We start from the raw sequence: 13,567 nt of genomic DNA on the forward strand, positions 1-13,567 counted from the left end.
TTCTACACCATTCTGGTTACAATATAAACATACTGCTCATGAGTCCTTCATACTATTTTAATGAATACAAATATAACATGTATAACTAATTTCTCCTTTTTATGTGATGAAGCTACAAATTGGCACATTGTGTGCCCATGGTGTCATTATTTTTTGTCAAAAATGTTTCAAATTCAGCTTTTAGCTGAAACCCCCAACTTCTTTGTGCTCACCATTAACATGTCAGGCTGTTCTCAGCAAACAATACATTGACTGTGTTCCCATTTTATTTACCCAATATTGTCACTCTCATCTCAACCCTGTCACAAGTCTCCCACCACTTAGCAGTGGTGGAAAGAATACTGATTTTATTTTTACTTAAGTAAACATACTGCTACTGAAGAAATAAATCACTTGAGTACAAGTTGAAGTACTGAGAAATATTACGACTCAAGTGAGAGTAAACAAGTAGTTTGCCAAAAAACTACTCAAGTAATTACTTTACAAGTTACTTTTTGAAAATTATATTATATATAGTATATACGCTTCCATTTTTAGAACACAAAGACATTTTTGTTCTTGAAAGAAATTAATGCCTCCTTTCACCAAGGATGCATTAAACTGATAATATATATATATATATATATATATATATATATATATATATATATATATATATATATATATATACAGTGGTGTGAAAAAGTGTTTGCCCCCTTCCTGATTTCTTATTTTTTTGCATGTTTGTCACACTTAAATGTTTCAGATCATCAAACAAGTTCAAATATTAGTCAAAGATAACACAAGTAAACACTAAATGCAGTTTTTAAATGAAGGTTGTTATTATTAAGGGAAAACAAAATCCAAACCTACATGGCTCTGTGTGAAAAAGTGTTTGCCCCACCTGTTAAAACATAACTTAACTGTGGTTTATCACACCTGAGTTCAATTTCTCTAGCCACACCCAGGCCTTATTACTGCCACACCTGTTCTCAATCAAGAAATCACTTAAATAGGACCTGCCTGACAAAGTGAAGTAGACCAAAAGATCTTCAAAAGCTAGACATCATGCCGAGATCCAAAGAAATTCAGGAACAAATGAGAAAGAAAGTAATTGAGATCTATCAGTCTGGAAAAGGTCATGAAGCCATTTCTAAAGCTTTGGGACTCCAGAGAACCACAGTGAGAGCCATTATCCACAAATGGCGAAAACATGGAACAGTGGTGAACCTTCCCAGGAGTGGCCGGCCGACCAAAATTACCCCAAGAGAGGTCACAAAAGACCCCACAACAACATCCAAAGAACTGCAGGCCTCACTTGCCTCAGTTAAGGTCAGTGTTCATGACTCCACCATAAGAAAGAGACTGGGCAAAAATGGCCTGCATGGTAGAGTTCCAAGACGAAAACCACTGCTGAGCAAAAAGAACATTAAGGCTCGTCTCATTTTTGCCAGAAAACATCTTGATGATCCCCAAGACTTTTGGGAAAATACTCTGTGGACTGACAAGACAAAAGTTGAACTTTTTGGAAGGTGTGTGTCCCATTACATCTGGCGTAAAAGTAACACCGCATTTCAGAAAAAGAACATCATACCAACAGTAAAATATGGTGGTGGTAGTGTGATGGTCTGGGGCTGTTCTGCTGCTTCAGGACCTGGAAGACTTGCTGTGATAAATGGAACCATGAATTCTGCTGTCTACCAAAAAATCCTGAAGGAGAATGTCCGACCATCTGTACGTGACCTCAAGCTGAAGCGAACTTGGGTTCTGCAGCAGGACAATGATCCAAAACACACCAGCAAGTCCACCTCTGAATGGCTGAAGAAAAACAAAATGAAGACTTTGGAGTGGCCTAGTCAAAGTCCTGACCTGAATCCTATTGAGATGTTGTGGCATGACCTTAAAAAGGCAGTTCATGCTCGAAAACCCTCCAATGTGGCTGAATTACAACAATTCTGCAAAGATGAGTGGGCCAAAATTCCTCCAAAGCGCTGTAAAAGACTCATTGCAAGTTATTGCAAACGCTTGATTGCAGTTGTTGCCGCTAAGGGTGGCCCAACCAGTTATTAGGTTTAGGGGGCAATCACTTTTTCACACAGGGCCATGTAGGTTTGTATTTTGTTTTCCCTTAATAATAACAACCTTCATTTAAAAACTGCATTTTGTGTTTACTTGTGTTATCTTTGACTAATATTTGAACTTGTTTGATGATCTGAAACATTTAAGTGTGACAAACATGCAAAAAAATAAGAAATCAGGAAGAGTGCAAACACTTTTTCACACCACTGTATATAAATCAGTCAATATTATTAATTGCAATTGATTATTTGTCATGATTCACTGTTGTTTTGCCTTGTGTTTACCCCGTCATCTGTTTTCCACGGACTACACTTCCCATAATTCCCTGCCCTCATCACTGCCAGCTGTTCCCTACTGTTCTCACCTGTGTTTCATTTCCTCATTTACCCCTGTGTATATAATGCCCTGAATTCTACCCACTCTTTGTGAGTTGTTGTGTTTCTCCCCTGTTCATATGTACCAGTTCCCAGCGTGGATGTTTTATTTGTTTTATGTTTCTAAGTTCCAAGTTCTGCCTTGTTCCTGTGTTTACCGAGTTATTTTATACTTTGCTTATATTCTTTATTAGGGCCCAAGCACTGAAAGTGCAGAGACCCTATTGTTCTTCTAAGGATTATTATTATTATTAGGGCCCAAGCACTGACAGTGCGGCGCCCTATTGTTCCTCTAAGGATTATTATTTTTATTTTTTTCTTCTTCTTTTCAAGGTTTTCTGTACTTTTGGGGTACATAATATGCATGAAAACTCTTGAAAGTTTGCACACACATCAGAGTCGCTGGCCATTAGGGCATGGCAAAGTTATGGGGGGGCTTTGAAGCGCCACCTAGAACATGGGCATGTTCGGGGCACTATGTAGCACATCCCTTTTGAGCTACATTCACCAAACTTTGTACACATATAGATCTCATCAAGCTGGATAACTTTCACACTGACAGTCATAAGCTCTGCCCAAAAGGAAGTTATCCATTTTGGATTGTTTGAAGAATGCATGCTGTGGAATTTGATATACTCCTCATAAGGATTTCATGTTACAGGTACCAAATGTGGGCAACATCATGCCAAGACATTGACAATGCTAAATTGCGAAGAGATTTTTGATATATCGAATGGTGTTGCCATGGCGAAACAATAAAATAACGTCAAAAAAATGGAATAAGGAAATGTCTCATATCTTCTGCGTGCAGAAAATTAAAAACATCAAAATTGAGCCAAATGTTTGTCCTTGCAGGATGATCATATTGATGTGACTATTGTGGGTCACGGTCATAGCACCACCAACTGACGGAAGGAAGTGTGTCACTTTTAACAGACTTTGAAATATCCCTATTATGTTAACCTGAATTGCTTCAAAAACAATTTAGAATAATGTCAAGACAGTGCAGATTTAAAATTCTGAAGGGATTCTTGATATCTTAAATATTGTTTCCATGGCAATGCATTAAATGTCATTCCTTTTTGTACATATTCACATGTTATGAGGTATTTGGCATGCTTTAAAGTTTATGGTTAATAAACATGTCTTAATTTTTATATAAATAAAATATAATAAAAATATCAACTGAAATGTAAAAATACTAGAAAACCCATGTCTAACCCAGTCTGAGTGGCAATTACAAGAAATGTCCAATAAGAGGGCATCCAAGCTCCATTGTTGAATGATTCTCAGTTGTATTGTTTGTGTGTACATAGAGCATGTGTTTTGTCTTTATCTCTCTCTGTCTCTCTTAATCGCTCTCAGGTGTGGGGTAACCAGGTGATTATTAATGTGCAGAGCTGGCACGCAGTGTGTTTCCTGCCTTTATAAACCGAGTGTTTCATGGCTGGGTTGTGCGATTGGTGTTTGTGAGCTGTGCCATCTTGGTCACCAGTGCTCTCACACAAATTTCCTGCTGGAGTGGATTTTCCCGCAATTTGTATTTTTTTTATCTGCACAGTGTTGATATGATAACTGAATTAAGTAAATAAATTAAGTTTCGTCTTACCAGTGTGTGTGACAACTAACCCCACATTATTTTGTGCCCCACACCCCTCTAGGCTAATAATCTGAAAATGGCAATATATGCTTAACGCTTGTATGCTGAAAGTAAGTGTTCATAAATGTTTTACTGATATAAAAATGTCAATTATTTACAGTAGATATGTCATATTCTGTATATTGAAATATGACAAAAATGACAATTTTCATATGTATCTTGTTTTTTAAAGACTTGTGGAATTTAAATGTGTACATAAATGCTCAAATATATGAACTCTAATTTGTTCGTATATGGCCAGTGGCAATTTTATGAGGGCCAGCAAAGCCTTCTCTGCTGCACAACATGCCTAATAAATTTTTTTTCATCCTTTCATTCTCGTTGACCTTTTTGCCTATGTATTTTCAATTGCTTTCCACTCATAATTCAGCTACAAACGAATAGCAAAAAATTAAAATGTATCTAATCAGAATTTATTCCTTGATGCTTATAAGCAAATGCGACAACTGTTCACAAATTGCATGCCTGAAGCAGCACGTGAGTTTGAACTCCACCCCATCAGGCCTTCAGAATTTGCACAGAATCCGTCAACACTGCAGTGAATAGGCATCTAATGTCAGATTGTCAGATGCATCAGCCAATCAGATTGATTTATTTGTTCTTGTGGGTGTGGTCTTTAGGACATGTTCTAGTCCACTTGCCTTCTGGCTTGCCTTGAGTGATGCAATCACGCTTTAAGTGATGTAGGTAATTTGAAATTGAAGAGCGCGAGATCATGCTGATGAGTCTGTCACTCACTGCTGGTATTGTCGTTGAGAAAGAGATCCTTATGGATTTACAAACCTGAGATGTTCTGCATGATCGTGCGATTGATTAATTAAACAGGAAAGGAGGACTGCTTTTCACTTCAAGCAAATTGGTAAGTGCTTTTTGCATTGTTATAGCAACATCAGGAGTTTTCTAAGTGTAAATTAGCTTGAGCAATCAATGTCAGATCAAGTTTTGAAAAATAACCGTGTACCCTGATGAAACAATTTATTACATGGGCCGCGACTGTATTTGTACAGATTTATTGTACATCTATTTTAAACCTAGATAAGTTTTATTTCATTCTTTGAGGCAGAAAATTACAATACAACAATAATTAAGGGTCTTTCAATACCCACAGCTTTCACTTAAATGTATGCTATATTTGTGTGATTTTCTTTTTTATTTTTTTTTTGGTTGCCAACTGCATATTCAATTATTATGCACTAAAATATTTACATGTAATTGCATTTAAAATGTTAATAGCACAATTACAGAGGTATAGAATGATGATTTGTGAGTTTTCACTGCAGAAAACTCCCAAAAATGCAGCAAATTGCATTACAAAATTTGAGAAAACAGCAGCAAATTCAGACATTTTGTAATTCCAGCTAGCCAAATTACATGGCCACTTCCTAACTACACCATAATTTGATGATTAAACTTTCGTTGTGGCAATGTAACTGATTACATTGTGACAACCGGAAAAGTTAAATTCCCGTATTCGTTGCCACAACGTAACTTTGGACCGGTGCCAGTCCGTCATGACGAAGTTGTGGCAACATCGAAGAACAATAGTTGGTTACCAGTTGTTAATCTTTGCTTTTGATGATTATTCTATAGGCGGACACGCAGTAGTCTAACCTAATTTATGTCCTTATTTTCCCAACATAATTTAAAGGTGTCACACTTAAAGATGGGAAAGGAGGAAGCTGGGACCGGCTTGACAAACAAATAGACATTTTAATAACACTTTCCAACGTCCAAAGAAACAAAAACACGCACTGTTTTTCAGCCAGCTGCGTCAAATCATAACGACATTCAGACACACGGACAAGCTTCGTACATCTTTGTACCGTCTGGCGCATAGTGATGGGTTGTTCATGAAAGATTCATTCATTTTGTCACATGACAGCTGTATACAGACTCCAGGGGTGAACTAATCTTTATGTTTCTCATCATTTTTACTTGGCTGCATTATAATTTTTTTCCTTTTTGGGACTATAATCAAAGTTTGCGTAAGTAGATGTGTTCCTTGTTGTGTTGGCTATTGAAAATGTAACATTTTAATTTAATTCTGCTCAAATGAACGAAATTACTTGAATAAAGATTAATTAATTTTGCTGAACGAGAATGAAAGATCCAAGTCAGTAAAATTATCCCCATCACTACTGGCGCTGTCTCCTTAAATACTCCCGCCTCCCCTCGCTGGAACACGAGGCCGGTCTGGCACGCAGGTGGAAGTCATTCGCCATTTATCTTCCCGGCCTTGCTCTGCCCAGACGCCGCTCGGCTCCACCCTGCTCACTACAAAAGGCTATTTAAACAGTTGCATATGAATAACAAATGCAGACCTACTTAATTTATTTTGAAAGAGAACAGAGAAAAAAATGCAACAATAAAAGAAACTGAGACCTATTGCCAAATAATTGCAACAAAATTACAAGGCTAAATGACTTGTGCTCATTAAACTCTACCTAGACCAACTTAACACATAATGCATTGAATTACATTTGTTAATTTAATTTAAAGCAATTTTAAGGATATATAATTATATTAAATTATAGCAAAAATTTTAAATTAATCAGTTAGAAATAAAATAAAAAATTAACAATTAAAAATGAATATATATATATATATATATATATATATATATATATATACACACACACACACACACACACACACACACACACACACACACACACACACTGTAATTGAGTGTGTGTGAGATATAAGTTTGCATACCCTTGGAGAATTGGTAATATATGTACCATTTTTAAAGAAAACATGAGTGAGCAGGCAAAACACATTTCTTTTATTTCTTATGGGATTCATATTCAACTGTAGGTTATAACAGAATGGCACAATCATAAAACAAAACATGGCAACAATGAAAAAAATGAAATGACCCCTTTTCAAAATTCTGCATACCCTTAGTTCTTAATACTGTATACTGCCCCCTTTAGCATCAATGACAGCGTGCAGTCTTTTGTAATAGTTGTCTATGAGGCCCCAGATTCTTGCAGGTGGTATAGTTGCCCATTCATCTTGGCAAAATGCCTCCAGGTCATGCAAAGTCTTTGGTCGTCTTCCCTGAGCTGCACGTTTGAGATCTCCCCAGAGTGGCTCGATGATATTAAGGTGATGGCCGCTGTGATTGCCACTCCAGAACCTTCACCTTTTTCTGCTGTAACCACTGGAGGGTCAACTTGGCCTTGTACTTAGAGTCATTGTCATGCTGGAAAGTCTAAGAGCGTCCCATGCGCAGCTTTCATGCAGAAGAATGCAAATTGTCTGCCAGTATTTTCTGATAACATGCTGCATTCATCTTGCCATCAATTTTCACAAGATTCCCCGTGCCCTTAGAGCTCACACCCCCCAAAACATCAGTGAGCCACCACCATGCTACACATTCAAATGGCCCACCTGTTGGCCACTGACCGTTAACAGTTTTAAAATGGGCGTGTGAGACGGCTTCTGTACTTCTCATCAAGCTGAACAACTTTCAGAATTATAATTATTAGCTCCGCCCAACAGGAAGTCATCCATTTTGGATTTTTTTAATATTGCATTCTCTGAACTTTTAAATACTCCTCCTAGGGGATTCATGAGACTGTCACCACATTTAGACAACATTATGCCAAGATATTGAAGATGCTAAATTGCGAACAGATTTTGAAATATCGAACGGTGTTGCCATAGGCATTAAATTAATGGCAAAAAATGGGAAACAGCAGTGTCTTCTATGTGCAATGTGTGATTTAGATCAAAATTGAGATGTATGTTGGGGGCTAATCACATGGATTTTACTGTTTTGGGTTACAGACATAGCGCCACCACCAGGCAGCAGGAAGTGTGGCTCTTAAAAGAGACTTTAAAATAGTTTAAAACAACTTATATTTACCCAAGTTGCTTCAAAATTGTCTAGAATAATGTAAATTGCATAATGCATGTATCCATCTTGCATTGTTTTCCAAAAGCCAACGGGTGGAAATGGACCCATGGTGCTTGGGCCCGTCATCGCTGCTCGCAGCTATATTTAAACTTCTTGCTGCATCTAGATCCACCTCTCGTGACTTCCTTCCAAATGTTACAGAACAACTCAAAATGGATCTAGTGGCATACTTCGTGCAACTGAGCCAGGCGGACTTATCGATAAGGGAATACTCCCACTTCTTCAGCATCGTAGCCTGCCACACATGTTTTGATGATTCCACCCTGAAATCTATATACTGGATCGGACTTGCAGCTCGCCAGTGGAGGGAATTGCCGGAGACCGGAGATTACATGTGGGAGGAATACGTGAAGCTAATATTAGAAACTCTCGCTTCAGAGTATCCTCCTCTCTCAATCCTGATCTCGGCTTCCGAGTCTTCCATGCCTGAGTCTGCTCCATGCCATGTCACAGTCAAGACTGAGTCTGCTCCATGCCATGTCACAGTCAAGACTGAGTCTGCTCCACACCATGTCACAGTCAAGACTGAGTCTGCTCCACGCCATGTCACAGTCAAGACTGAGTCTGCTCCTCGCCATGTCACAGTCAAGATTGAGTCTGCTCCACGCCATGTCACAGTCAATATTGAGTCTGCCCCATGCCATGTCACAGCCAAGTCTGAGTCTGCTCCACGGCATGTCACAGCCAAGCCTCCCATGACTCCTTGCTCCAAGCCTCCCGCGGCCCCTGTTGGTGCGTAGGGCCATGAAGACACTTCCTCACAAATTGTCAGTGCCCACGCCTGCCACGGCCAATGAGCCAGTGCCCACGCCTGCCACGGCCAACGAGCCAGCGCCCACGCCTGCCATGACCAATGTGCCAGCGCTCACACCTGCCACGGCCAACGAGCCAGCACCCACGCCTGCCACGGCCAACGAGCCATCGTCCACACATGCCACGGCCAACGAGCCAATGCCCACGCCTGCCACGGCCAACGAGCTGGAAGCCTCGTCCATCCCAGAGCCTGCGTTGCCAACCTCATCCCTCCCAGAGCTGGCATTGCCGGCCTTGTCCGTCCCAGAGCCAGCATTGCCAAATTCGGCCATCCGGAGGAGGAGGTGGAGAAGAAAGGCTTCTACTCTCAAGTCTCTTCCTGTGTTCACGACCACAGAGGTCATTTCCAAGTCTCTTCCCATGTTCACAACCACGGAGGTCATTTTCTAGTCTCTGCCCATGTTCACGATCACGGAGGTTGTTTCCAAGTCTCTTCCCATGTTCACGACCACGGAGGTCATTTCCAAATCTCTGCCAGTGTTCATGACCACAGAGGTCGATCCTGAGTCTCTGCCCGTGTTCACGACCACAGAGGTCGTTCCCGAGTCTCTGCCAGTGTTCACGACCACAGAGGTCGTTCCCAAGTCTCTGCCCATGCCCACAACCACAGAGGTCGTCCCAAGTCTCTGCCAGTTTTCACAACTACAGAGGTTGTTCCTGAGTCTCTTCCCATGTTCGCGACCATGGAGGTCATTTCCCAGTCATCCAGGACTCTTTGTCTCGAGCCTCCCATGGCTCTGCCTTCCACGTAGTTGCCCCTCGAGCCTGTTCCACGGCATCGCCCCTCAAGCCTGCCATGGCTCTGCCTTCCACGGCGTCGCCCCTCAAGTCTGCCACGGCTCTTGCCACGGAGTTGTTGTGTTTCTCCCCTGTTCATATGTACCAGTTCCCATCGTGGATGTTTAATTTGTTTTATGTTTCTAAGTTCCAAGTTCTGCCTTGTTCCTGTGTTTACCGAGTTACTTTATACTTTGCTTATATTCTTTATTAAACCTCTTTTAGATCCAGCTCTCGTGACTTCCTTCCAAACATTACATTATTACAGTTTGAAATAATTGTTTTAAGTGGTATTTATTTCATTTTTTCTTTACCCGTGATGGCAAACATGTACTGTCATCTATTCCTTACAAAAACATTCTAAAGTGCTAATTTGTTACTCAATAAAATTTTCTTATTAGAACAAATGAAAATGGTTTGCGCACCATACAGAAATCACAATACAGTGGGTTTTTTCCCATTTGCTGAGGTATTGAGTTCTAACAAGTTGTTTTACACTTGCAAGTCAAATTTTGGTTTTAAAAAATAGGCAAAAAGAAACACATTTCTCCTGAAATTCTATTTTCTTCTAAAGTCTATTGTTTTAGAGAGATGAAGGCTATTCTATTCCATGCATTCCTGTTTTGAAAAAAAATATTTTTGACCAGGATAGAGAGGGAAGTGGATGTGGCCAGATGCACAACAAAAAGACAAGTAAATCACAGTCTCTAGTTTGAGAAACAGACTCCTTACAGGTCCTAAACTAGCAGCTTCTAAATACCAAAGACCTGCATTGCTGCAAGAGGATTCTTGGACAAACAGAAAATTTAAAGAAAACAACATTTAATTAAAAATAATTAGCCATTTGTAACATTCTAAACATCTCTAAATCGTTTCTAAACTACATAATGTGCATTGTGACTGAAACACATTCCTATTTCAGGTTTATTCTCATTCTCGTATGTCCAAGTATTTTGGCTATTAAATTAACATACTGTACAACACTAATATAATGCAAAATCATAGAAGAGGAAATGTATCCTATATGACATTGCAGCAATTATCTAGATATGGAATGAGATTATCAAGCAAACTGTTATCAACACCTACATGTTAACTGAATAAAATAAGGCAAAAACAAACATTTCACACAGTGTTTAGTGAGAGATATGATTGATTCAAACACTAAAAGTGGTTGTTCTGTATATGTACAGTATTATTGTATTACAGTTGTAATAATAAGTTATGTCTTGCCTTAAGAACAGGTGGTGCAACCAAATTAAGCACTGACTTAGTTACAAACTAACTAGTAGTTACAAAGCCCTTAGTGTGAACTTTACGTCCTAACTTACGTGAGAACTTATGCAAAGCTGGTGCAACCCTACCCAGTTTGGTGTTGTACTCCCATGTCAAATTCTGTAACCGTTCGCCCCTCTTGTTCATAATAAACTGTTGGGTAACACTCTCGCTCACAGTGCTGAGCTGCTGTTTATCTGTCTGAAACGCCTCACCCACTAGAAGCCAAAAGTGCACAAAGGATGGATGTTATATAAAGAAGGTATGAGAAATCGTCATGGTTACTGGTGTAACCTCCGTTCCCTGATGGAGGGAACGAGATGTTGGTGTCGATGTAGTGACACTAGGGGTCACTCTTGGGAGCCCGAGACACCTCTGGTCTTTGATAAAAGGCCAATGAAAATTGACGAGTGGTATTTGCATACCACTCCCCCAAACATACGGGTATAAAAGGAGCTGGTATGCAACCACTCATTCAGGTTTTACACTGAGGAGCCGATATAAGGTCCGGCCATTTCAGCGGGTAGTTCAGCATTGTGGCAGGAGGGACCAACGTCTCGTTCCCTCCATCAGGGAACGGAGGTTACACCAGTAACCATGACGTTCCCTATCTGTCACTCACTCGACGTTGGTGTCGATGTAGTGACACTAGGGGTCCATATACAAAATGCCACAAGGCTGAACGGTGTTACGTGAACTGGCGGTGTGCGGTGGGCAGACTTGCTGTGTGCCTCATAGCCAACACACCAGGTCGACACGTAACCTCCCCCAACACAGTTATGAGTGTCGAATGGCCCTTTTGGGGGACAAGTCGACTACCCAAAGATAGAGACAGGCTTAACCCAGTCATGGCCTCTTTCCCCTTCTCTTTTTCCACTCCCTAAAAAAGAAGGGGGATTATCCGACTGGGCCGCCAGGTCTAGTCGGGGGGTGTCCCTCCCAAGGGGAGGACACCGCGGAGACCACACCTCGCCCCAAGAGAGGGGGGATATTTAAGTGGAAGAATACATCACATGGTCTTTCCAACCATGTGGAGAGCCTTCAAGGTAGATCCTGCCCAATGGGGGAGGAGTTAATGCAACATGGAGACTGGGGCAGAGGGGCTCTGCCCAAGGAAGATGCAGTTTGCCAGCAGGGAAATGAATTAGCGGAAGATATAGATAGCATGGGGTTAGCCTTACAGGGAACCGCCACATGCGGAGCACCTACCCCAGAACCGGGCTCTTAGTTAGCGTGTGTACTGGGCCAGCAAAAAACTCGAAAACTCGAAAACTTGAAAACTCCGAAAACTCGACTGCCACAGGGCTCGGAGGAAGTCAACCAGGGAACAACTTTTGTGAACACTACTGGGAATTAACAGCGCACGTCTTCAGCTCAAAAGGAGGTGGAAGGCGCTATGTGCAAGCGATACACCCGGCCGGCTATCCCGGGCTTATCCGCTTGTGTTGCGTGCCACTACCTGGGATGAAACCGGTTCCACCCGGAGGTTGTAGAACCTTGCAAAGGTGTTGGTTGTTGCCCAGCCCGCTGCTCTGCAAATGTCTGTTAGAGAGGCACCTCTGGCCAGGGCCCAAGAAGCCGCTACACCACGGGTAGAATGGGCTCGTAGCCCTACAGGGGGCGGCATGTTTTGGGCGAGATATGCCATAGTTATGGTGTCAATGAGCCAGTGGGTGATCCTCTGCTTGGAGACAGCGCTTCCTTTCCACTGTGCACCAAAGCAGACAAAGAGCTGCTCAGAGACTCTAAAGTTCTGCGTGCAATCCAAATAGATGCGTAAAGTGCGCACCGGACACAGCAACGACAGGGCTGGGTCTGCCTCCTCCTGGGGCAGCGCTTGCAGGTTCACCACCTGGTCCCTAAAAGGAGTGGTGGGAACCTTGGGCACATAGCCCGGTCGGGGTCTGAGGATCACGTGAGAATAGCCCAGACCAAACTCCAGGCACGTTTCGCTGACAGAGAATGCTTGCAGGTCACCTACCCTCTTGATGGAAGTGAGTGCAGTCAGGAGGGCAGTCTTCAAGGAGAGTGCCTTAAGCTCAGCTGACTGCAAAGCTCAAAGGGGGCTCTCTGTAGACCCTGAAGAACTACAGAGGTCCGATGAGGGAACGAGGTGCGGCCTGGAGGGATTCAGCCTCCTGGTGCCTCTTAGGAACCTGATGATCAGATCATGCTTCCCTAAGGACTTACCATCGACTGCGTCATGGTGTGCTGCTATGGCAGCAATGTACATCTTCAAGGTGGAAGATGACAGCCTCCCTTCCAACCTCTCTTGCAGGAAGGAAAGCACTGATCTGACTGCGCATCTCTGGGGGTCTTCCCGACGGGAAGAACACCACTTAGCGAACAGACGCCACTTAAAGGCATACTGGCGCCTCATAGAGGGAGCCCTTGCCTGAGTGAATGTGTCTACCATCGCAGGTGGGAGACAGCTTAGGTCTTCCGCGTCCCGTCCGGGGGCCAGACATGGAGATTCCAGAGGTCTGGGCGCGGGTGCCGGATGGTGCCCCTTCCCTGAGAAAGAAGGTCCTTCCTCAGGGGAATTTGCCCGGGGGGAGCTGTCACGAGGAGCGTGAGGTCCGAGCATCACATCTGGGTGGGCCAGTAGGGTGCTTACCAGGACGACCTTCTCCTCATCCTCCCTGACCTTGCACAGGGTCTGTGCAAGCAGGCTCACTGGGGGAA

The sequence above is a fragment of the Myxocyprinus asiaticus genome, chromosome 13 (assembly GCF_019703515.2).
Source record: "Myxocyprinus asiaticus isolate MX2 ecotype Aquarium Trade chromosome 13, UBuf_Myxa_2, whole genome shotgun sequence".
NCBI lineage: Eukaryota > Metazoa > Chordata > Actinopteri > Cypriniformes > Catostomidae > Myxocyprinus > Myxocyprinus asiaticus.